This window comes from Magnolia sinica, chromosome 1, assembly GCF_029962835.1.
Source record: "Magnolia sinica isolate HGM2019 chromosome 1, MsV1, whole genome shotgun sequence".
Classification (NCBI taxonomy): Eukaryota; Viridiplantae; Streptophyta; class Magnoliopsida; order Magnoliales; family Magnoliaceae; genus Magnolia; species Magnolia sinica.
In genome coordinates this window covers 83,819,581-83,841,781 of record NC_080573.1, presented here as the reverse complement: position 1 = coordinate 83,841,781, position 22,201 = coordinate 83,819,581, and the positions used below count along the sequence as shown (strand labels likewise).

Genomic DNA, 22,201 nt, shown 5'->3' with positions numbered 1-22,201 from the left:
AAACAGGATCTTCTTAAGGTTTCCCTTGATTCAAGAATTGGTTACAGATTCCTTGAGGAGTAGTAGTTTGTTCATTCCTTCAACTAAAGTTTGGATGATTTCTCCAACTAGGATTGTATGTGTTAGAGATGGGTCCACTGAAAGGTCTTTGGTAATTGTTCATAGCATTCGATTACTCGTTTAGTGCCTCTTGAAAAATAGGTATCATTGGGAAATTTTGAATTGTATATATGTTGCAAGCATAGATACCGCAAATAACTTCCTTAGCCTTATCCTTCTTAAGTTCCATGACCTCGACCTTCCTTACGAGACTGGCCACTTTAGCTTTATATCATCATCCTCTTTCAACAATTATCTCTCACATCTCTCCCTTGCTTGAGTAAGCTTAGATGTGGTGTTAGGTTTTGGGGTGATGTCCCATGATTATGTGGTGTTAGGTTTTGGGGTGATGTCCCATGATTATGTGGTTTCAGCGAGTTTGTAATAGTAATCCCACACCTCATCAACATTTTTATTCATGAATTCCCCATTGCACATCGTCTCGACAAATTAGCACATTGAAGATGTCAGTCCATCGTAGAAGAAAGTTGTTATGTGCCATGTTTCAAAACTATGTTGTGGGCATGGACTGATGAGATCCTTGAACCGCTCCCAACATTGGAAGAATGTTTCATCTTCCCTTTGGGCGAAGTTCATGATCGACTTTCTGATGGTGTTCGTCTTATGGTATGGAAAGAATTTTTTATGAACTCCTTCATCATGTCATTCCATGTGCCAATAGATCGTGGACGTAGTGAGTGCAACCACGTCTTAGCTTTCTCATTCAAGGAGAAAGGAAAGAGTTTCAGCCTGATCGTGTCCTCAGACATGTTAGGAAAGTATAAAGTGGCTGTAACCTCGTCAAACTCTTACAAGTGCAGGTATGGACATTTAGATTCAAGTCTAAGGAACTTTGGAAGGAGTTGGATCACTCCAAGCCTGATATTCATGTTTCCTGTGTTTCCTAAAAAAATCATACAAGAAGGGGTGCTCACCCCCGCTAGTTGTAAGTAATCTCGTAAAGTAAGAGGTGGGGGTGCTTGATGCACCTCATTCTCATCCTGGACTTCCACAACTCAAGGTTGCGGTTGATTCACCGGTTGATTTACAGGTTGATTTACAGCCATAACCTCAATTAATTCTAAGGATCTTGAGTGGTGTCTAATCCTGTGATGGATAGATAACCCCTTAACCAATCCTCCTTCACTTAAAAGATGTTGAGTGTTGTCACGGACTCACTTGGGCATGAAACACTCTCAGCCCTCAATTTCAGATTCTAACCTAACCCTAAAAGAAAGAAGAAGGAAATAGAGATCTAGAAATAGAAAGCGAGAGAATTAGAAAGAAGTTACCAAATTAGAAGTTCCTAAATTAAGATCCTGCAGAACAAAATAAAACAAGTCAGTTTTTAAAATAGAAATTCTAAAATTAGAACGTTTCTAAAAATAGAAATAAAAAGATGAGTAGTTTCTATAATTAAAAAAAAAAAAGAAATCCTAAAATTAGAATGTTTTTAAAAACAAAAAACAAACCCTAATCTACGAATTGAAAAAAAATTAGAAAGAGATTACAAAATTAGAAGTTTCTATATTAGGATCCTACAAAACAGGAAAGTTAAGTTAGCTTCTTTAAAAAAATAATCTAGAGAAACTGTTATTCTAAAACTAGAAAGTAAATAAATCATAATCTTAACCTACTTCTAAAATTAATCAATCTTAGAAAAACAAAACTGTTAATCCTCGGCAACGGCGCCAAAAACTTGTTCATAACCCCAAGTGCAGCGTCGCGATGTAGTAATGATCTTGGTGAAAGGTCAAATCCAGAAGAAATAATCTTGTGTGTCTATTCTGAAAGTAATTAGAATCAAAACTAGGAGAAGATCTAACCTAAATCAGGAGAGTAGGGAGTAATTGTGAGATGATGAATTTAGAAACTTAAGAATTTAAAGGTGGGAACTAGGGTTTCTAGGGATCCAGTTGCAGTTATTAGGATGTTTCCTTATTTGATTTAAGGTGCTCAATCGGAATTGGAGTTCTATCCTATCTAATTGAACGATATTCAACAAACTTAGATCTGAACTTCCATTGACTAAGTTGTGAGGATTGGAAGTGATTCCATCACTTAACCATACCCAGGAGACAATAGTAGACAACAGGATATACCGATCCAACAACCAACATGGGAGAATTGTGAAGAATAGAAGGGATTCCATCACTCAGCCATGCTCAAGGGAAGATGCAAAACAACAGGATTTCTATTTTCACAAACTCCAAACAGAAAAAGAAGATACTTCAAGCTATTGCAGATCTATTGTAATTTAAGTCACAACAAACCATTAAAAACTAAAAGTATTCCTTAAATATCAAACTAGAATCAAAGGAGTTCAACAATAATAAGAATCAAACAAGAGAAACGTCCTAACCATGCCATAAGATTCACCCCTTAGCCCTAGCTAAGGGATCTAACCAACCATAGACATGATTGGATTAAAACCCCTAGAAGAAAGCATTAAAAACTAAGAAGAAGGGAAAAAGAACTCTTGGGAAGCGGCTCCGCCCTTTTTCTTTACTTCTCCAAACCCTAGATATCGTAAAAAGTTCCTAGGAAACCCTTATGTGTAAGCCCAGTTCCGCAGATCCGCAAAATCGGATCAAATTTGCACACTTTGCGTAACTTTGCGTAATGCCTTCGATGTCATCGAACATCCTTCGATGACATTGAAGGGGTTTGAATCCAAAAGTCGCACCTTTTCGCTGTTTCACACTACTTAAGTCTTTGTGTCATCGAACTGTCCTTCAATGTCATCGAGCGAAGCTTCGATCCATTGAATAGGTCTTCGAGTCATCGAGAATGTGTACAAAACAGTCCAGCGAGTTGCTTCAATTTCTTCAATAAATTCGATGCCATCGAGCAGTCTTCGATGTCACGAGGACCTTCCTTCGAATCATTGTACATGTCTTCGATTGATTAATAAAGGCACCCAATATGTCTAGCAACCAACTTGATTTTCCCTCATAAATTCGATGTCATCAACCAGTGTTCGATGTCATCGAATAGATATTTAATGTCATCAAACGGTCCTCGATAGCAAGTCTTTGTGATTTCTGCGCTTGTTCTTTCGACTTCCTTCCTTTTGCACTTGGTTTTCTTGGATCTTGGAGTCTTGAAATCTTCAATCTTGGTCTCTAAAGATCCCTTCTTTGCTTTGGCAACTCTTAAGCACTAAATCTATGATTTTAGCATTCTTTTCAATCCAAGCTCTTAAATTCACCTTGCAACACAAACACATGTAAAATATAACATTAAGCCATATTATGTTTGTAAAACCAAGAAATAAATGGGGGATAATATGCAATATTTGACCCTCAATAGATATCAACATCTTTCAGGCAAGAAACCAAAGCACAGGGGCATTAGAAGAATAAAAGGTCATCAAAAGGAGGGAAATCCTTTCCCATGTACATCGATCCTATTTGATACTACAGAGGACTCAGACAAAGGGCATGAATTACTCCCGACTGACTGGACCACAATCCTGCTCCCACCCAAGCTGGAAGAACTCGAGGAGCTGTAATCCATCGGGGATGAACTGGGAGGAATCACATCTGACATCAACTTAGAGCCCAACCCTAGACTCATCCTAATTGTCAAGCACAACAATGGAGGCCCACCTATTAATCCCTTTGGCTCTGCCTCCTAAGGGAAAGGAGCGCAGGGCAGTAATATGGTCGTAGCCCCCATATGGCAATAAAAGCCAATGTATAACGTTGGCTCTGCGAGCCAAATAAGGCAACTCCTGATTCACGTTGCAGTCTCTCTTGGTGTTCCTTACAACGAAAAAAAAAATTAAAAAAAAGATTTAAAAATCCAAAACATTAAATATTAAAAACAATCAGATACTTGCAAAGTTGTAAAAATAAAATTTTCAAAACGCAAAAAAAATAATCTAGAAATACTTTTAAAAAAGAAAAGGCAATAAAGTGCCAAGTCAGTCAGACAAATAACTTGAGTATGAAGTCGGCTTATTGATTTTGATCTTGAATTGGACTTTAAACTAAAGGGTTAGTACAAAACCGATGACATGGAAGATGATGAGTCGACTCTCGAATTAGAGGGTCTCCTAAGAAAGTTCAAAACCAAAAGGCAATGTTATCCTAAAAATTTTTAAATCGTAAACCTAAGATCTCTCAAACTTCTTAAGGAAGTGCGCATTGTGAATTCTTGTTCCCAAAAATGAGCAGAGAATTATCAAATTCTTGAAGTCATGACTGTCCATTCTTGCATCATATGTACACTTGTCAAGATTTGATCAAAGACTTGTCAACAAAGCCTGTAATGAAGCTTGTCAAGAAGAAGCTGCGAAGAACATGCTTGCATTCCATGTTAGAAAGAACTTCAAGTGTCAAGAGCGCACACATTGGATCAATTTGTATGTGTTGAGGGTCAAATATTTCACATTATCCCTCATTTATATATTGGTTTTGTGAATATGATACTACTTAATGTCATATTTTACTCATGTTTGTGTTGCAAGGTGAATTTTAAGAGCTTGGATTGGAAAAGGTGATAAAAGCATGGATTTGATGCTCAAATATCACCAAGGTAAGGGATGGATCTTAGGAGACTAAGATTAATGAATTCACATGCCAAAGATCCAAGGAAACTAAGTGATGAAGGGAGAAAATCGAATATTTAAAGTGAAGACAAGGAATCCTGAAAATTGTCCTGAAAATAGATTCTGGGACCAGAAAAGTCTAATTTTGGAAAACTGCCAAAATCACCTTCGATTATATCGAAATTACTTAGATGCATCAAAGATCATATCGAAGGTACTTAGATGTATCGAAGGTGGAATCGAAAATTATAGGATTTTTAAGCCAAACTTGCTGGACAGTTCTAGACCAGTTTCGATGATATCGAAAGACCTTCGATGCCTCGAAGCTTATATCAAATATCATATCGAAAGACCTTCGATGCATCGAAGTTGTTACACAAAATTTACGCGGACTATGTAAATTTGAGTCGGTTTATAGATTCTTCCAAGTCGATGCAAGAGGGGGATTGCTCAATTATAAATAAGAGTCCTCAGGGCATCCCTGGGGATCATCTAGGGTTTGGAGGAGAAAAGCATAAGGGTGGAGAGTCGTCGCCAAGCGTTTTTCTTCCTTTCTTCCTTAGTTTTCATATTTTCTCCTAGGGTTTTAGATCCAATCATGTCTATGGTTGGCTAAACCTCTTCCCTAGGGCTAAGAGGTGAAGCTTGTAGCGTGATGGGATGTTTTTATTACTTTGATTCATGTTTATGTTGAAATTACTTTGATTCTAGTTCAATATTTAAGGAATGCTTTCAATTTTTAATGATTTATTGTGACTTAAATTCCAATAGATCTGCAATAACTTTAAGTATCTTCTTTTCCTGTTTTGAGATTATGGGATTGCTAAATCCTGTTGTTTGTCATCATCTCATGGGTATGGTTTGGTGATGGAATCCCTTCCAATTATCATAATTCTCCTCTTTTGATAATTAGGTCAAAGGAAGTTCAAATTTGATCTTAATTGCTATATCTTCCAATTAGATAGCATAGGACTTCAATTCCAATTGTGTTACTTGAATCAAGTAAGGAATCACCCTCATTGCTACAAGTGGATCCTTGGAAACCCTAGTTCCTGCCTTTGAATTTACAAGTTTTAGTTAAATAATTCACAATTACTCTCTCTACACTTTCAGATTTAGATTTACATCTTCTTCTAGTTCTACTTCTAGTTACTTTCAGAATACATAGGAGATTAGTCCCTATGGATTTGACCTCGGTGTCATCGAGATTATTACTACATCGCGGCCCTACACTTGGGGTTGTGAACATGTTATTGGCGTTGTTGCCGGGGACTAACGGTTGCATTTTTTTTGAGATTAAATAGTTTTAAAATTAGGTTAAGATTAGGGTTTATTTACTTTCTATTTTTAGGTTAGGGTTTTTCTGATTTATTTTTAGAAACTAATTTGTTTTCTTTTTCTAGGATTAATAACTTTCCTAATTCGTTTTTAAAAACTAGTTTACTTTCCTACTTTGTTCTTAGAAACTAACTTACTTTTTATTTTTAGAAACTTACTTTTTATTTTTAGAAACTTTCCTAATTTGTTTTTTAGAAACTATGTTGCTTTCTTATTTCTTTTTTAGAAACTAATTTCTTTTCCTTTTTTCTGCAGGATCCCAATATAGAAACTTCTAATTTGGTAACTTCTTTCTGATTATCTATCTTTCTATTTCTAGATTTCTATTTCCATATTTCCTTTTAGGTTTAGGTTAGATTCTGAAATTGAGGACTAAGAGTGTTTCATGCTCAAGTGGGTCCATAACAACACTCGATGTCTCTTGAGTGAAAAAGGATTGGTTGAGAGGTTATCTATCCATCACAGGATTAGACACCACTAGAGATCCATAGAGTTAACTGAAGTTATGGCTGTCAATCAACCTCCAAATCCACCTCAACCTAGGGTTGAGAAAATCCAAGATGATAATGAGGTGCATCAAGCACCCCCGCCTCATGCATGGTTTTTTCAGAAAATACGGGACATATGGATATCAAGCCAAGGGTGATCCAACTCCTTCCAAAATTCCATGGACTTGAATATGAAAATCCATATTTACACTTGAAAGAGTTTGATGAGATCATAGCCACTTTATATTTTCCCAATGTGTCCGATGACACGGTTAGGCTGAAACTGTTTCCCTTTCTTTTGAAAGAGAAAGCTAAGACATGGTTACATTCGCTATATCCTCAATCTATTGGTAGGTGAAACGATATGACAAGGGAGTTCATAAAGAAAAATTTCCCACACCATAAAACGAACATCCTCAGAAAGTCAATCATGAACTTCGCCCAAAAGGAAGATAAAACATTCTTCTAATGTTGGACGTGGTTCAAGGATCTTGTCAGTTCATGCCCACAACATGGTTTTGAAACGTGGTATATTACACACTTTTTCTATGAAGGACTGACATCCTCCATGCATTAATTGGTCGATACAATGTGCAATAGGGAATTCTTGAACAAAAATGTCATTGATGTGTGGGATTATTTGGACAGACTTGCTGAAAACGCACAATCATGGGACGTCTCCCCAAAATTGAGTACCATATCTAGGCTCGCTCAATCAAAGGAGATGGGCGAAATATACCTTCTGAAAGAGGATGATGATATCAATGCTAAAGTGACTAATCTCATAAGAAAATTCGAGGTCATGGAATTAAAGAAGTGTAAGGCTAAGGAAACTATTTGCGGTATTTGTGCTTGCAACATTTTGTAACACCCTGGTTCTCGAAACCCGAGTACACTACTAATTTTCCAAAAACCCAAGTGTTAACCTTTAACGGTGGCTCAAATATCATGAACATTTTTTTCTTTATTAGAGTTGGTAAACTAGCGAAATAGAAACCAATCAAGTATAAGAGGGAGTCCAGATATACAAAATCAATTATTCGAGTGGTTACCCATAAACTTATACAAACCAATGTCTCGAAACTAAAAATTGAGCAAACAAATAATAAAAGTGGACTATAAACTAGAGTTGCATAGTCATCGATCCCTCCATGTGACACACTAGGACAACCCGAACATCATCCATGTATCCTGCACACTGAATATGATTTGATAGCATTAATGGCTATCCTAGTAAGGTATAACCCCCAAGATTTATCGTATCATCAAGATAATTTAACATAGTTATCAGGAGCAGTGTATAACAAATATTTACAATGATTATCATAAAAATCAGATAAGGTTCATCAGATATACATTCATTAAATAACTTTCACAAAGATAATCTTGTTTAAATGCATGAATGTATGTACATGCTCATAGACGTGGGGATGCACATCCAGCTGGCAAAAGGTTGCCCAAGGAGAACTAGTCACCTAGAAAAGTACTCAAGGTATGCCTTAAGGAGAATTAGCCACTCGAAAAAGACCATGCAACGAGGACACCCAAGGTGGACAAGTCTCTCATAAAAGTACTCAAAGGTATGCCCTAAGAAAGACTAGGGACCCAAAAAAGTCCATGTAACAAGGACATCCATAGCGATATGAATGCACGAAATAATAATTTAGGATCACTCAGTAAAATACTATATGGTACAGCCCATAGTGATCCAAGAAAACCCTTGTATCTTGTATCGACCACCCGGTAAAGTCCATATGCAAAGAAGGTGCATGATTAGTCCAACTATTATTATTCCAATTTCAAATAACTATTTTTATAAGAGCCTAAAAGTCACTATGGGGGGTTTGTCACCCAACATAGGCCAACAGCTCAGGCATGGTGTCCCATTCCACCATCCCTAGCTCATGAGACTATTAAACATAATGTTTTAAGGGTAGAACTCTCCAACTAGTGGCCAATCATTGTCCAACAAGTAGAACTTACCACCGTAAAGTTATATAAAATAATCCATTAAAGTCATGTGGGGCAATTATTCCATAAAAGCCGTAAGGGCCAAATATTCCACCTAATAGTTTCATAAAAAGGGATTATTCTTCAAAAGCCACATAGGCACAAATGATCCACAAGGTGGTAAGTCCACAATGTAAATTTATTTAATTCATTACACAAGGGGCCACTAGTTCGAGGTAGGATTTCCTAAAACATCATCAAGTAACCTCATGCGGTAAAATCAGCCACGAACAACATCGATAGCAATTACACATTTAAGGTACTTATCTTAAACTATAATATAAATGTTTGTAATCCATAACATGTTCATATATATGAATTCAAATCCAATTCATCAATCTATTATAAGGAATCAAAATCAATAAGAGCAATGAATCATATTACGCAGTCAATAAGATAAATGAACGAAGATGAATAAACAAGTTAACCATCAAGATGTAGAAAAGCTTGAAGGGTGATCCTCACCTTTCAATTTGAATTTACTTGCTAATATTGTACTCTAAGTGTGCTGATTGGAAAAATATATTTCCTACATGGAAATTCAAAGGTTAAACATTAATTAAGCTCACTTATGTTTTAATTAAATTCTACTTTAGCTAATAATGTAAGGTTTGGAAGGGATACACCTCACTTGAGTTATTTTCCAATGCAATTTGGTACCTATTTCGCAATCTGAGGAGGCATTTAGGAATCAATATTTCCAAACTTGATTGTTGAATCGACGACTTGACTCAGGCAAGTCACAGTATCTTCACCCCCTCTCCTTTCTTCTTCCTTCTCTTTCTTTTTATTTTCTTCTTTTCTACCTTTACTAAGAACTTCCAGCAAGGTCATACCTAACCAAATAGTGAGCCAGACTACTAACTCGGTTTTGAACTGAGTCAACTCAGTGACTCGCCCCCCTTCTTCCTCTTCCCTACTATCTTCCTTCTCTTTCTCCTTCTTTCTTCATGTCCTCTCCTCTTCTTCTTTCTAACTAACAACCCAAGGTCAGTGGAACATTGGCCTCCACTTGACTGAGTCGACTCAGTTTGGGTCAACTCCGTGCAGCAAAACCAGTAGCGGTTTGACTTGTTTTCCCTTCTCTCTTTCATTTTCTTTCTTTCTTCCATTCTTCTTGATCTTCCTTTTGAAATGAATGTCCAGCAAGTTGGCTGGACATAGTAAGACTAACTCAATGACAACCTTGAGTTGGTTCTCCCTTTCTCTCATTTCTCTTCCTTCCTCTTCTCCTCCATCTTTCTTCCCTTTCTTCTTTCTTCTTTAGCTCACACTCTCTCTGAACCACCAAGAACTTGCTCATGCTCGAACCAACTCATTTAGAATTGAGTACCTTTGACTCAGTTCTACTAAGTTAGGCCCGACAGTAACCCGACACCCATCTCGCCTTCCATCTTCTTCCTTCTTTTTCCTTTCTTCCTCCCTCTCGCTCTCGCTCTATTCTCCTCTCTCTTCTTCCACGCTCTATTAGAAAGATCAGAAGTAGTGCTAGTCTCGGCCCGATCTTACAGCGATGAATTGAGTCAACTCAACTTGCTGCGGCTCCAAACAACGTTCTTTCTCTATTTCTCTCTTTATTTTTCTCTTTTCTCCCTTTTTAAATTCGTTGCCCTAAAAGGAAAGATGGTTATTTATACTCTCTTTGACATCTAGAAGGACCGACAACTAATCACGGATTAGTTACAGATTCAGTTGCCTAACCCGAAAGGATTTGAGTTGATATGATGGTACTCTAATAGTATGGTTGTGATTGGACCGTAGGGATGGATTTCTGAGTTAGTGGCCCACTAAATGATCGTTTCGGATATAGGAATGAGGTCCATGATCAGATGGTGCATTTGTCGGCTAGACGGGGAAGATAACTCCACCGTCAATGGCAATTCCTCAATGGGTGGATGGTCTTATGATCTGTTGTGTTTGAAAGGTTCAGATAGGTCATAAAGACCTTGTGGGACCCACCATTTATATGCTAACCTACAAAATCTAGGTGGTCTCCGAGTCCATGAGTTGCGGTGGCTCTCTCCCTCTCTCTCCTTGTGACGAAAACCCTAAGTCATGCGAAGAGAATGGAGGGCTGGGATTTTCCTATGTTGATCGTTAGGATTGAGGGAGAATCATATGTGCTATTAGCTAGCCTGGCAGATATTTTCCATTTTTGAAAAATACATGAGTGCAGGTTAGTTTTGCGCCTGATTTCATGCACACTCACGTTAGCTAGACTATGTGAATCTTTAGGGTTTTGATTAGGATTGGACACCCTACCAGATAGATGGATCAAATCTTGTTGAGGAGTCATGAGGGTGGGCCATGCCGACTCAAAATGAAGATAGTTTGTTCGAACCGTTTTCGAGCGGGAAATGAGGAGGAATCCTCTTCTTTTTTTTTTATCATCGGGTCAACGTCTTGTTGACCCGAGCTGTAGTTCCGTGCACATCAAGTGTACAGAACTTGTGCACTCACATCATGTGTGTGGGGCCCATAGTGATATTCAAAGAGATCCACACCGACTATCCTACACTGCAACTCCTGATAGGTCATCAGACAAATTTTCCAGTAGATCCATCCATCAAATGGGCCATAAATTTAGGTTTTTAGCCATTTATTCATAGATTTTCGTTGATCCAATGGTCGAATTGCATTCAATCTGACCATCTATGATTATAATGGTCCTAGGGCTTGTCCAAGTGAGATTCAATGGTTAAGTTAGTGGTTTGATGACCTCGGTGTGGGGATTGAGTGACGGACCTTTAAGTTGGACATAGTGGTTTCGATGAATGGTGGATCTGATGATCTAAGATCCAAGATTGATAAGGTAGGGTTCAATTTATTCACCAAGGTAGGGTTTAGGCTTTCATTAGCATTGGGATCCCAAACATACAATGGGTTCATGAAGGCCAACGTTGATTTCGTGATGAGATGTTTGCTTGTCTTTGAGAACCAACGGTCAGATGACTTGATTTTTACAGATGAAGGCTGTTTTCCATAGTTAGATTGATCTATGTTAGAGTTTATAGGCAGATCTCGAAGTGTTTAGGTGCGATATCAAATGCCTTAATGGCTGGATTTGGATCGTAAGTCAACTCGTCAGTGATGATGTAATCTTACGCTGAGAAGTAAGGGGTCAATCAAAGGTGGATTATGAGTAATCATGCGTGGTGTAAGTTATAAGTTACGTATGTTTTATAATGCGTTCGTGCTAGATTTGATTTAAATGGTAACACCCAAGTACTGAAAAGTATGGGGTGTTACAATCTACCCCCCTTAAAGAAAATCTCGTCCTCGAGATTCCACACTCATATTATTAATAGGAATGAGAATATCCATTTTACCCTATTTCTACTCATTCACTACTTTCTCTTTGAAACATATTTGGGTGTACAAATGTATACAACTAATTATCAAAATTGGGGTTGTTACAATCTACCCCCAAAGAAAATTTCGTCCTCGAATTTGACAATGTACGTCCTAATTATTATTATTACAAGTGGAAAAATCATCTAATGGTGTACTTTCTCCCAATCTATTTAGATGTGTATTTACAACCTAGATTCCTAAAAATTATAAAGAAATCTTCTAATTTTGCAATAAGAACACTCAAGTCTCTGTGAACATGTCCAAGTGTCCTTTATTCTTTCACTACGCACCATGATTTCCTAATTCTCTACCTGAAAATTTTAGGACCTAGAGTTCTACATGAAAATTCAAGTTTAAAATTTGCCAAATTCATTTAGAATCTCAAATCCATGTTTAGTCTAGGGTTCAAAATTTATCCAAAATTTATAAATTCACTTCTAACACTTCCAAATACTGGAAATCATGAGAAATATGTTCTCTAGTTAGAGAGATGTATTAGGGAATTTCAAATTACAATTCATGGTTGGATTCCTTAAGTTTTGGGGAATGCTTATGTCCGATGTAATGTACAATAGGGATGGTAAGTAATTTCTTACGATACCTACGTTCTCTTCATTTATTGAAGGTTGAGACGATCTTGTTTCTAACTAAAGGAAAATTTTAGAAAAATTCAAACTCTAGATTTCTAAAAACCGTTTCTTAGGAGCGGAGTCTAGGGAATGTTCTTGTTTGGTCTATGTGCAATATAGTGGGTATTTGTCCTCCCACGGTACCTAGGTTTAGTTCTTAAGTTCAAACTACTATTCCGATAGCTTATAAGGTACTCCAAGTTTTTGTTTCTAAGTCCAAATGGCTCATCTTAGAATGTCATTGGAGCCTAAGGTTTTAACTTTCTATGCTCTCAATTCTTCTTAATTCTAAGCAATTTTTATACAAGTTTGAGTGGCTAACTTAATAAATTTTGATGGGGACCTAAGTTTGGGTCTCTACATTCTTGGAATTTCTCTAAAGTCTAGAGGAAATTTCCTAGGTTCAAATCTCTAATTCCAACATCTCAACTTGAGACATTAAAGGTTTGTATAAGTTTGTTTCCCAAATGCAAGGTTTGTCTAAACTCTATCTGATACCATCAATAACCTGCTCATTCTCGAACCATGTCGTTTAGAATCGAGCACCTTTGACTCAGTTCTACTGAGATAGGCTCGATAACAACCCGACACCCATCTCGCCTTCCATCTTCTTCCTTCTTTTTCCTTTCTTCCTTTCTCTCTCTCTTTATTCTCTTCTCTCTCTCTTCTTCCTCGCTCTGTTAGGAAGATCGAAAGCAGTGCTAGACTCGGCCTGATCTTGCAGCGATGAATTGAGTTGACTCGACTCGCTACGGCTTCGAACGGCGTTCTTTCCCTATTTCTCTCTCTTTATTTTTGTCTTTCTCCCTTTTTAAATTCGTTGCCCTAAAAGGAAAGAGGGTTATTTATACTCTCTTAGACATCTAGAAGGACTGACAACTAATCACGGATTAGTTATAGATTCAGTCGCCTAACCCGATAGGATTTGAGTCGATATGATGGTATTCTAATGGTATGGTTGTGATCAGACCATGGGCATGGATTTATGAGTTAGTGGCCCACCAAATGATCATTTTGGATCTAGGAATGGGGTCCATGATCAGATGGTGTGTTTGTCGGCCAGATGGGGAAGATAACTCCACCGTCAATGGTAATTCCTTAATGGGTGGATGTTCCTATGATCTGATGTGTTTGGAAGGTTCAAATAGGTCATAAAGACCTTGTGGGACCCACTATTTAGATGCCAACCTACAAAATGTAGGAGGTTTTCGAGTCCATGAGTTGTGACGGTTCTCTTTCTCTCTCTCTCTCTCTCCCTACAATGAAAACCCTAAGCCATGCGGAGAGAATGGAGGGCTGGGATTTTCCTGTGCGGATGGTTAGGATTGAGGGAGAATCGCACGTGCTATTAGCCAGCATGGCAAATATTTTCCATTTTTGAATAATACACAAGTGTAGGTTGGTTTTGTGCCTAATTTCATGGACACTCACGTTAGCTAAACTGTGTGAATCATTAGGGTTTTGATCAGGTTTGGATGCCCTACTAGATAGACGGATCATATCTTGTTGAGGGGTCATGAGGGTGGGCCATGCCGACTCGCAATGAAGGCAGTTTGTTTGAACCATTTCCGAGCGGGAAATGAGGAGGAATCCTCTTTTTTTTTTGTTATCATCAGGTCAACATCTTGTTGACCCGGGCTGTATTTTTGTGCAAATCGAGTGTATAGAACTTGTGCACTCACATCATGGGTGTGGGGCCCATAGTGATATTCAAAGAGATCCACACCGACTATCCTACACTACAACTCCTGATAGGTCATCAGACAAATTTTCTAGTAGATCCATCCATAAGATCGGCCATAAATTTAGGTTCTTGGCCCTTTATTCGTAGATTTTCGTTGATCCAATGGTCGAATTGCATTCAATCTAACCATCCATGGTTATAATGGTCCTAGGGCCTGTCTAGGTGAGATTCAATGGTTAAGTTAGTGGTTTGATGACATCGGTTTGGTGATTAAGTGACGGACCTTTAAGTTGGACATAATGATTTCGATGAATGGTGGATCTGATGATCTAAATCCAAGATCGATAATGTAGGGTTCAATATATTCACTAAGGCAGGGTTTAGGCTTTCATTAGCATTGGGATCCCAGACATACAATGGGTTCATGAAGGCCAATGTTGATTTTGCGATGAGACGTTTGCTTGTCTTTGAGAACCAACGATTAGATGACTTGATTTACAGATGAAGGTTGTTTTTCACAGTTAAAATGATGTATTTTAGAGTTTATAGGCTGATCTCGAAGTGTTTATGTGTAATATCACATGCCTTAATGGCTAGATTTGGATTGTGGGTCAACTCGTCGGTGATGATGTAATCTTACGCTAAGAAGTAATGGGTCAATCAAGGGTGGATTATGAGTAATCATGCAAGGTGTAAGTTATAAGTTACATATGTTTTATCATGCATTCGTGCTAGATTTGATTTAAATGCTAACACCTAAGTACTGAAAAGTACGAGGTCTTATACATTCACACAACTGAAAATTGCCCAACAATACTGGCTTTTCAAGAGGTACTGAATGAGCAATCTAATGCTGTGTATAATTACCAATGACCTTTCAATGGACCCATATCCAATACATACAATCCTGGTTGGAGAAATCATCTAAATTTTAGTTGGAGGAATGGACAAACTGCTACTCCTCAAGGATTCCCTAATCAAATTCCAAATCAAGGGAAACCTCAAGAGGACCCGGTTCAAAATTATACACAAACTCAGGAGCTTACCCAAGCATTATGAGAACTTACAAAATTTATGCAAAAGATGGATTCACATGTTATGGTTATAGAGAAGGGGATGCTTCCTGCTTAACCTTTCCTCAATCTTAAACCTCAATATGAAATTAGTGATCCAAGCTCTTCAAATCAAATGGAGTAAGCTAAGGCTATCACCACCCTTAGGAGTGGGAAAAAATTGATAAATCTATTCCGATAAGGGCTGAAAATTCTAAGGACCCGAAAATAGATGAAACTGATAGACCGAGCACTACTTCACAAGAATTAAAACTGGAACTTTAAGGTAAGCCGATTACATCATTCCCCCAATGGTTGATTGCATCAAAACCTCTCCCTAACTCTCAGGACATTCTAAAGGTACTAAAATAAGTGAAGGTCACTATTCCTCTACTAGATGTCGTTAAAAAAATACCCTCATACGCCAAATTTTTGTAAGATTTATGTACGACCTAAAGAAAGCAGAGTATTAAAAGAAAATATTTTTAACAAAAAAAGTGAGTGCCATCCTAAAGCAAGGTGTGTGATGGAAATACGAAGATCCCGGTAGCCCAACCATTGCTTGTGTAATTGGGAATTACCATATTGAGCATGTCCTTCTTGACTTAATACGGAGCGTAAATCTGATCCCACACTCGGTATATGAACAATTGAGTCTAGATGAATTAAAACCCACCCAGACCATATTACAAGTTGTCGATCGCTCAGTTCATGTACCGAGAGGGATAATTGAGGATGTGTTAGTCTAGGTTGACAAATTCTACTACCCAGTATATTTTATCGTCCTGGATACTCAACCCATCGTGAACATGAGCACTCAAATTCAGTCATTCTTGGTCGCCCATGCCTTGCCACATCAAATGCAATCATTAATTGTAGGAATGGAGTCATGAGTTTATCTTTTGAAAATATGACATTAGAGCTAAATATCTTTTTCAATATAGGTAAATAATTAGAGAATGATGATGATTCCCATGATATTAACCTAATTGATTCTTTCGTGGAAGATAGAACTCTTCTGACCTTATCCTCTGACCCTCTAGAGACGTGCCTTGCTCACTCCCATGATTTAGAAGATGTTATGATTAGGGAGATGGGAACCATGATGGATACCATGCAGGTACTTGAAATCAACTGGTGGAGGCCACAATTTAACGAATTACCCCAAACTGATGTAGTGCCTCTACCATTTAACCTCAAGGCACCGAAGCTTGACCAAAAATCTTTACCCTTCGATTTAAAATATGTCTATTTAGGTCAAGACGAGACATACCCGGTGGTGATTTCTTTCCACTCGAGCAAGAACATGAGAGTATTTCTACTCTCATTGAACACAAGGGGGTCCTTTTATGGTCAATTGCGGATCTCAAGGGAATTGACCTTTAGATTTTTACTCACCTCATTTATCTAAAGGATAATGTGAAGACCTCCCGGCAACCCAAGGTTTTCGACGCAGAGCCTCAACGAGCCATGTTACATGACTCGAACGCAGTTAGAGGACATCGAAGAATTATATGAAAATCAAGTTTAGTTGCTGGACAAATTAAATATATTCTTTGATGAAAGGCTATTCGATGACAATGAAGAATTATGCATAACTATTGCGGAGTGCGTAAATTTAAGGTGGTTTTGCAAATATATGCGGACAGGGCTATAAATATGGGTTTCCTATAGACTTTGAGGGATATCTAGGGTTTAAAGAAGTAGAGAAAAAGGGCAAAGCCACTTCCTAAGAGTTCTTTTTTCCTTCTCCTTAGTATTTAATGCTTTCTTCTAGGGTTTTTAATCTAATCATGTCTATGGTTGGCTAGATCCCTTAGCTAGGGCTAAGGGGTGAAGCTTGTAGCATGGTTGAGATGTTTTTCTTGTTTGATTCTTGTTATTGATGAACTCCTTTGATTCTAGTTTGATATTTAAGGAATACTTTTAGTGTTTAATGGTTTGTTGTGACTGAAATTACAATGGATCTGCAATAGCTTGAAGTACTTTCTTTTTTTGTTTGGAGTTTGTGAAAATAGGAAATCCTGTTGTTCACCATCGTCCCTTGGGCATGGATGGGTGACGGAATCCCTTCCATCCTTCAAAATTCTCCCATGTTAGTTGTTAGATCGGTATACCCTGTCATTTACCGTTGTCTCCTGGGCATGGTTAGGTGATGAAATCACTTCCAATCTTCACAACTTTCATTTGTTGAAAAGTAGGTCAATGGATGTTTAGATCTCATCTTATTGAATATCTTCCAATTGGATAGGATATGACTCCAATTCCAATTGAGTGGCTTGAATCAAATAAGGAAACAACTTAATAGCTGCAAGTGATTCCCTGGAAACCCTAGTTTTCCACCTTTAAATTCTTAAGTTTCTAAATTCATTATCTCACAATTACTCTCTACTTTCCTGATTTAGGTTAGATCTTTTCCTTGTTTTAATTCTAATTACTCTTAGAATAAATACACAAGATTAGTCCATGTGGATTCAACCTCGGTATCACTGAGATTATTACTACATTGCGACCCTACACTTGGGGTTGTGAACAAGTTTTTGGCGTCGTTGCCAGGATTAATGACAGTGTTTTTCTGAGATTGATTAGTTTTGGAAGCAGGTTAAGATTAGGATTTATTTACTTTTTCATTTTTAGAAACTAATGTTTTCCTTATTTCCTTTTTAGAAACTAACTTATCTTTCTATTTTTATTTTTAGAAACTTTTTAATTTTAGAATTTCTATTTTTAGAAACTGATTTCTTTTATTTTATTTTGTAGGATCTTAAATTAGGAACTTCTAATTTGGTAACTTCTTTCTAATTCTCTTCCTTTCTTTTTTCAGAATTCTTATTTCCTTCTGTTCTTTTTAGGTTTAGGTTAGAATTTGAAATTGAGGTCTGAGAGTGTTTCATGTCCAAGTGGGTCTGTGATAACACTCGACGTCTTTTGAGTGAAGGAGGATTAGTTGAGGGGTTATCTATCTATCATATGATTAGACACCACTTGAGATTCTTAAAGTTAATTGAAGTGATGGTTACCAATCAACCGGCTAATCAACCTCAAACTCGGGTTGAGGAAGTCTAGGATGAGAATGAGGTGTCTCAAGCATCCCCACCTTATACTTAACTAGACTATTTACAATAGGCAGGGGTGAGTACACTTCATACATGCTTTATCTAGAAAATATGGGACACATGGATATCAAGCCAGGGGTGATCCAACTCCTTCAAAATTTTATAAGCTTGAATTTGAAAATCCATATCTACACTTGAAAGAGTTTGATGAAATCATAGCCACTCTATATTTTCCTAGTGTGTCTGACGACATGGTGAGGCTGAAACTCTTTCCTTTTCTTTAAAAGAGAAAGCTAAGACGTGGTTGCATTCACTACGTCCTCGATCTATTGGTAGATGGAATGACATGACAAGGGAGTTCATAAAGAAATTTTTTTCAGACCATAAGATGAACACCCTTAGAAAGTTGATCATGAACTTCACCTAAAAGTAAGATGAAACAATCTTCCAATGTTGGGAATGGTTTAATGATCTTGTCAGTTCATGCCCACAACATGGTTTTGAAACATGGCACATCACAAAAATCTTCTATGATGGACTGACGTCTTTCAAGTGCTAATTGGTTGAGACAATGTGTAATGGGGAATTCGTGAATAAAAGTGTCGATAATTTGTGGGATTATTTTGACAAGCTTATTGAAAACACACAATCATGGGACATCTCCCCAAAATCAAGCACAACGTCTAGGCCAACTAAATCCAAGGAGAGGGGCAGAATGTATCTCCTGAAAGAGGATGATGATATCAATGTTAAAGTGGCTAATCTTATTAGAAAATTCGAGGCCATGAAATTAAAGAAGGATAAGGGTAATGAAATTGTTTATGGTATTTGTGCTTGCAACATTCACACAACTGAAAATTGTCCAACAATACTGCTTTCAAGAGGTACTGAATGAGTAATCGAATGTCATAAATAATTACCAAAGACATGTTAGTGGGCCCACCTCTAATACGTACAATCCTAGCTAGAGAAATCATCTAAACTTGAGTTGGAGAAATGAACAAACTCCTACACCTAAAGGATTCCCTAATCAAATTCCAATTCAAGGGAAATCTTAGGAGGATCCGGTTTTAAAGCATCTTCAAAATCAAGAGCTTTTCAATCAGGGTATGTTACAAGTCTTTCAAGACCTCAGAAAGGCCATACAAGGGCTTGAAATTAAAAGTGCAATTAGGAACAGGGGGAGCCTTCCAGTTTAACCTCTTCCCAATCCAAAACCGTAATATGAAGTAGCAACTCGAGCTCTTCAAATTCGATGGAGCAAGCTAAATCTATCACCACTCTTAGGAGTGGGAAGACCATTAACAAAACCATTCTGGTTAGGGTGGAAAAGCCTAAGGACCCGGAAGAGGACAATAATGATAGATTTAGTCATGCTCCACAAGAATTAGAACTGGAACCTCAAGGGAAGCCGATTGCTCCATTTCCCCACTGATTGATTACACTAAAACCTCGCTCTAACTCTCAGGACATTCTAGAGGTGTTGAAACAAGTGAAGGTCAATATTCCTTTACTGGATGCGGTGAAACAAATACCTTTATATGCCAACTTTCTGAAAGACTTGTGTACGACCAAAAGACGGCAAAATATTCAAAAGAAAATCTTTCTAACTAAAAAAGTGAGTGTCATCCTAAAGAAAGTTATGCCACAAAATACAAAGATCCTGGTAGCCCAACCATTGCATGTGTAATTGGGAATTACCAGATTGAGCACACACTTCTTGACTTAGGGGCCAGCTTAATTCTGATTCCTTATTCGGTCTATGAAACAACTAGGTCTGGGTGAATTAAAACCCACCCGGACCACATTACAACTTGCCGATCACTTAGTTCATGTACCAAGAGGGATAATTGACGATGTGTTGGTCCAGGTTGACAAATTCCACTACAAGGTAGATTTTATTATCCTGGATACTCAACCTATCGTGGACATGAACACTCAAATTCCTGTCATTCTTGGTCACCCATTCCTTGCCACATCAAATGCAATCATTAATTGCAGGAATGGAGTCATGAGTTTTTCTTTTGGGAATATGACATTGGAGTTAAATATATTTTTCAATTCAGGTAAACAGTCAAAGGATGATGATGATTTCCATGACATTAACATGATCAAATCTTTTGTGGAAGATAAAACTCTTTTGACCTTATCCTCTGACCCTCTTGAGATGTGCCTAGCCCACTCCCATGATTTTGATGATGAAATGATTCAGGGGATGGGGACCATGTTGGATACCGCACCGGTACTTGAAGCTAACCAGTGGAGGCCACAATTTGAAAAATTACCCCAAACTGATATAGTGCCTCCACCGTCTAACCTCAAGGCACCAAAGCTTGACTTAAAACCTTTGCCCTCTGATTTGAAATATGTCTATTTAGGTCAAGATGAGACATACTCGATGGTGATTTCTTCCCACCTTAAGCAAGAATAGGAGAGTATGCTAATCTCTACTCTCATCGAGCATAAGGGAGCCCTTGAATGGTTGATTGCGAACTTTAAGGGAATTGACCGTTCGATTTGTACTCATCAAATTTATCTAGATAATAATGCGTAGACCTCTCGGTAACCACAATGTAGACTAAATCCAAACATGAAGGAAGTAGTTAAGGCCAAGGTTCTTAAGTTATTGGATGTGGGTATCATATACCCTATATCCGATAGCTAATGGGTGAGTTAACTCAGGTGGTTCCCAAGAAGTCCGGAATCACCATCATATCCAATGTCAATAATGAAATCTTGCCAAGTAGAGTTACTACTGGTTGGAGAATGTGCATTGACTACAGGAAGTTGAACACCATCACGAGAAAGGACCTATTTCCATTACCCTTTATTGATTAAATCTTGGAAAGGCTAGCTGGTCATTCCTATTACCGTTTCTTTGATGGATATTTAAGATATAAGCATATTGAGATAGCCCTTGAAGACCAAGAAAAAACCACGTTCACTTGTCCTTTTGGCACCTTTGTTTACTAAAGGATGCCGTTCAGACTGTGTAATGCCCCCTCCACCTTTCAGCGATGTATGATGAATATTTTTTCTGATATGGTAGGGCAATATCCAGAGCTCTTCATGGATGACTTCTCTATCTTTGGTCCATCTTTCAACGATTGCTTAGAAAATCTTAAATGTGTGCCGAAAAGATGTGAAGAAAAGAATTTGGTACTCAATTGGGAGAAGTATCATTTCATGGTTCGTAAAGGAATAGTCCTTGGACATATCATTTTATCCAAGGGAACTGAAGTAGATAAAGCTAAAATTGATCTTATCTCTACCCTACCCATACCCAAAAGAAAATGAGATGTGCGATTCTTTTTAAAATACGCTGAATTTTACAAAAGATTCGTAAAGGACTTTAGTCACATCTCTCATCCTTTATGTAATCTACTTCAAAAGGATATTCCATAGAGTGCCAAAAAGCTTTTACTAAGCTCAAGGGCATGTTAACTACCGCACCTATTATACAACCACCCAATTGGAACATTCCTTTTGAACTTATGTGTGATATGTCTAACTTGCTGCTATTGGGGCAATGTTTAGACAGAGAAAAGAAAAGAAGCCCTATGTCATTCATTATGCAAGTACGATGCTAAATTCGGCCCAAGTGAATTACTCTACTATGGAAAAAGAACTCTTGGCAGTAGTATTCACTTTGGAAAAAATTAGATCTCACTAGATTGGATCCAAGATCATTATCTACACCGATTATGCGGTGTTCAAGTATCTTATTTCAGAGAATGATGCTAAGCCCCGCTTAATAAAATGGATCCTTCTACTCCAAGAATTTGATTTGGAAATAAAAGATAAAAAGGGATAGAAAACATAGTGGCTGACCACCTTTCAAGACTTGAACTACCTGATTTCCTTGAGACGACACCCATAAACATCATGTTCCCTGACGAACAATTGTTTAAAGTCTCCCACTCACCTTGGTTCACT

The 22,201-nt window shown here is 37.7% G+C and overlaps 3 non-coding genes across 3 annotated transcripts; 1 reads left to right on the top strand and 2 right to left on the bottom strand.

Annotated features, from left to right (window-relative positions):
- The first annotated feature begins 607 nt into the window (after nucleotides 1-607).
- LOC131222858 (small nucleolar RNA R71) lies at nucleotides 608-714 on the top strand. The gene has a single exon (XR_009160210.1). It is a non-coding gene; the product is annotated as a small nucleolar RNA R71 (small nucleolar RNA).
- Nucleotides 715-6,892: 6,178 nt separating this feature from the next.
- Nucleotides 6,893-6,999, bottom strand: LOC131223158 (small nucleolar RNA R71). The gene has a single exon (XR_009160313.1). It is a non-coding gene; the product is annotated as a small nucleolar RNA R71 (small nucleolar RNA).
- An 11,660-nt stretch (nucleotides 7,000-18,659) lies between these two features.
- Nucleotides 18,660-18,766, bottom strand: LOC131222892 (small nucleolar RNA R71). Its single transcript, XR_009160220.1, has one exon. It is a non-coding gene; the product is annotated as a small nucleolar RNA R71 (small nucleolar RNA).
- Nucleotides 18,767-22,201: the final 3,435 nt, after the last annotated feature.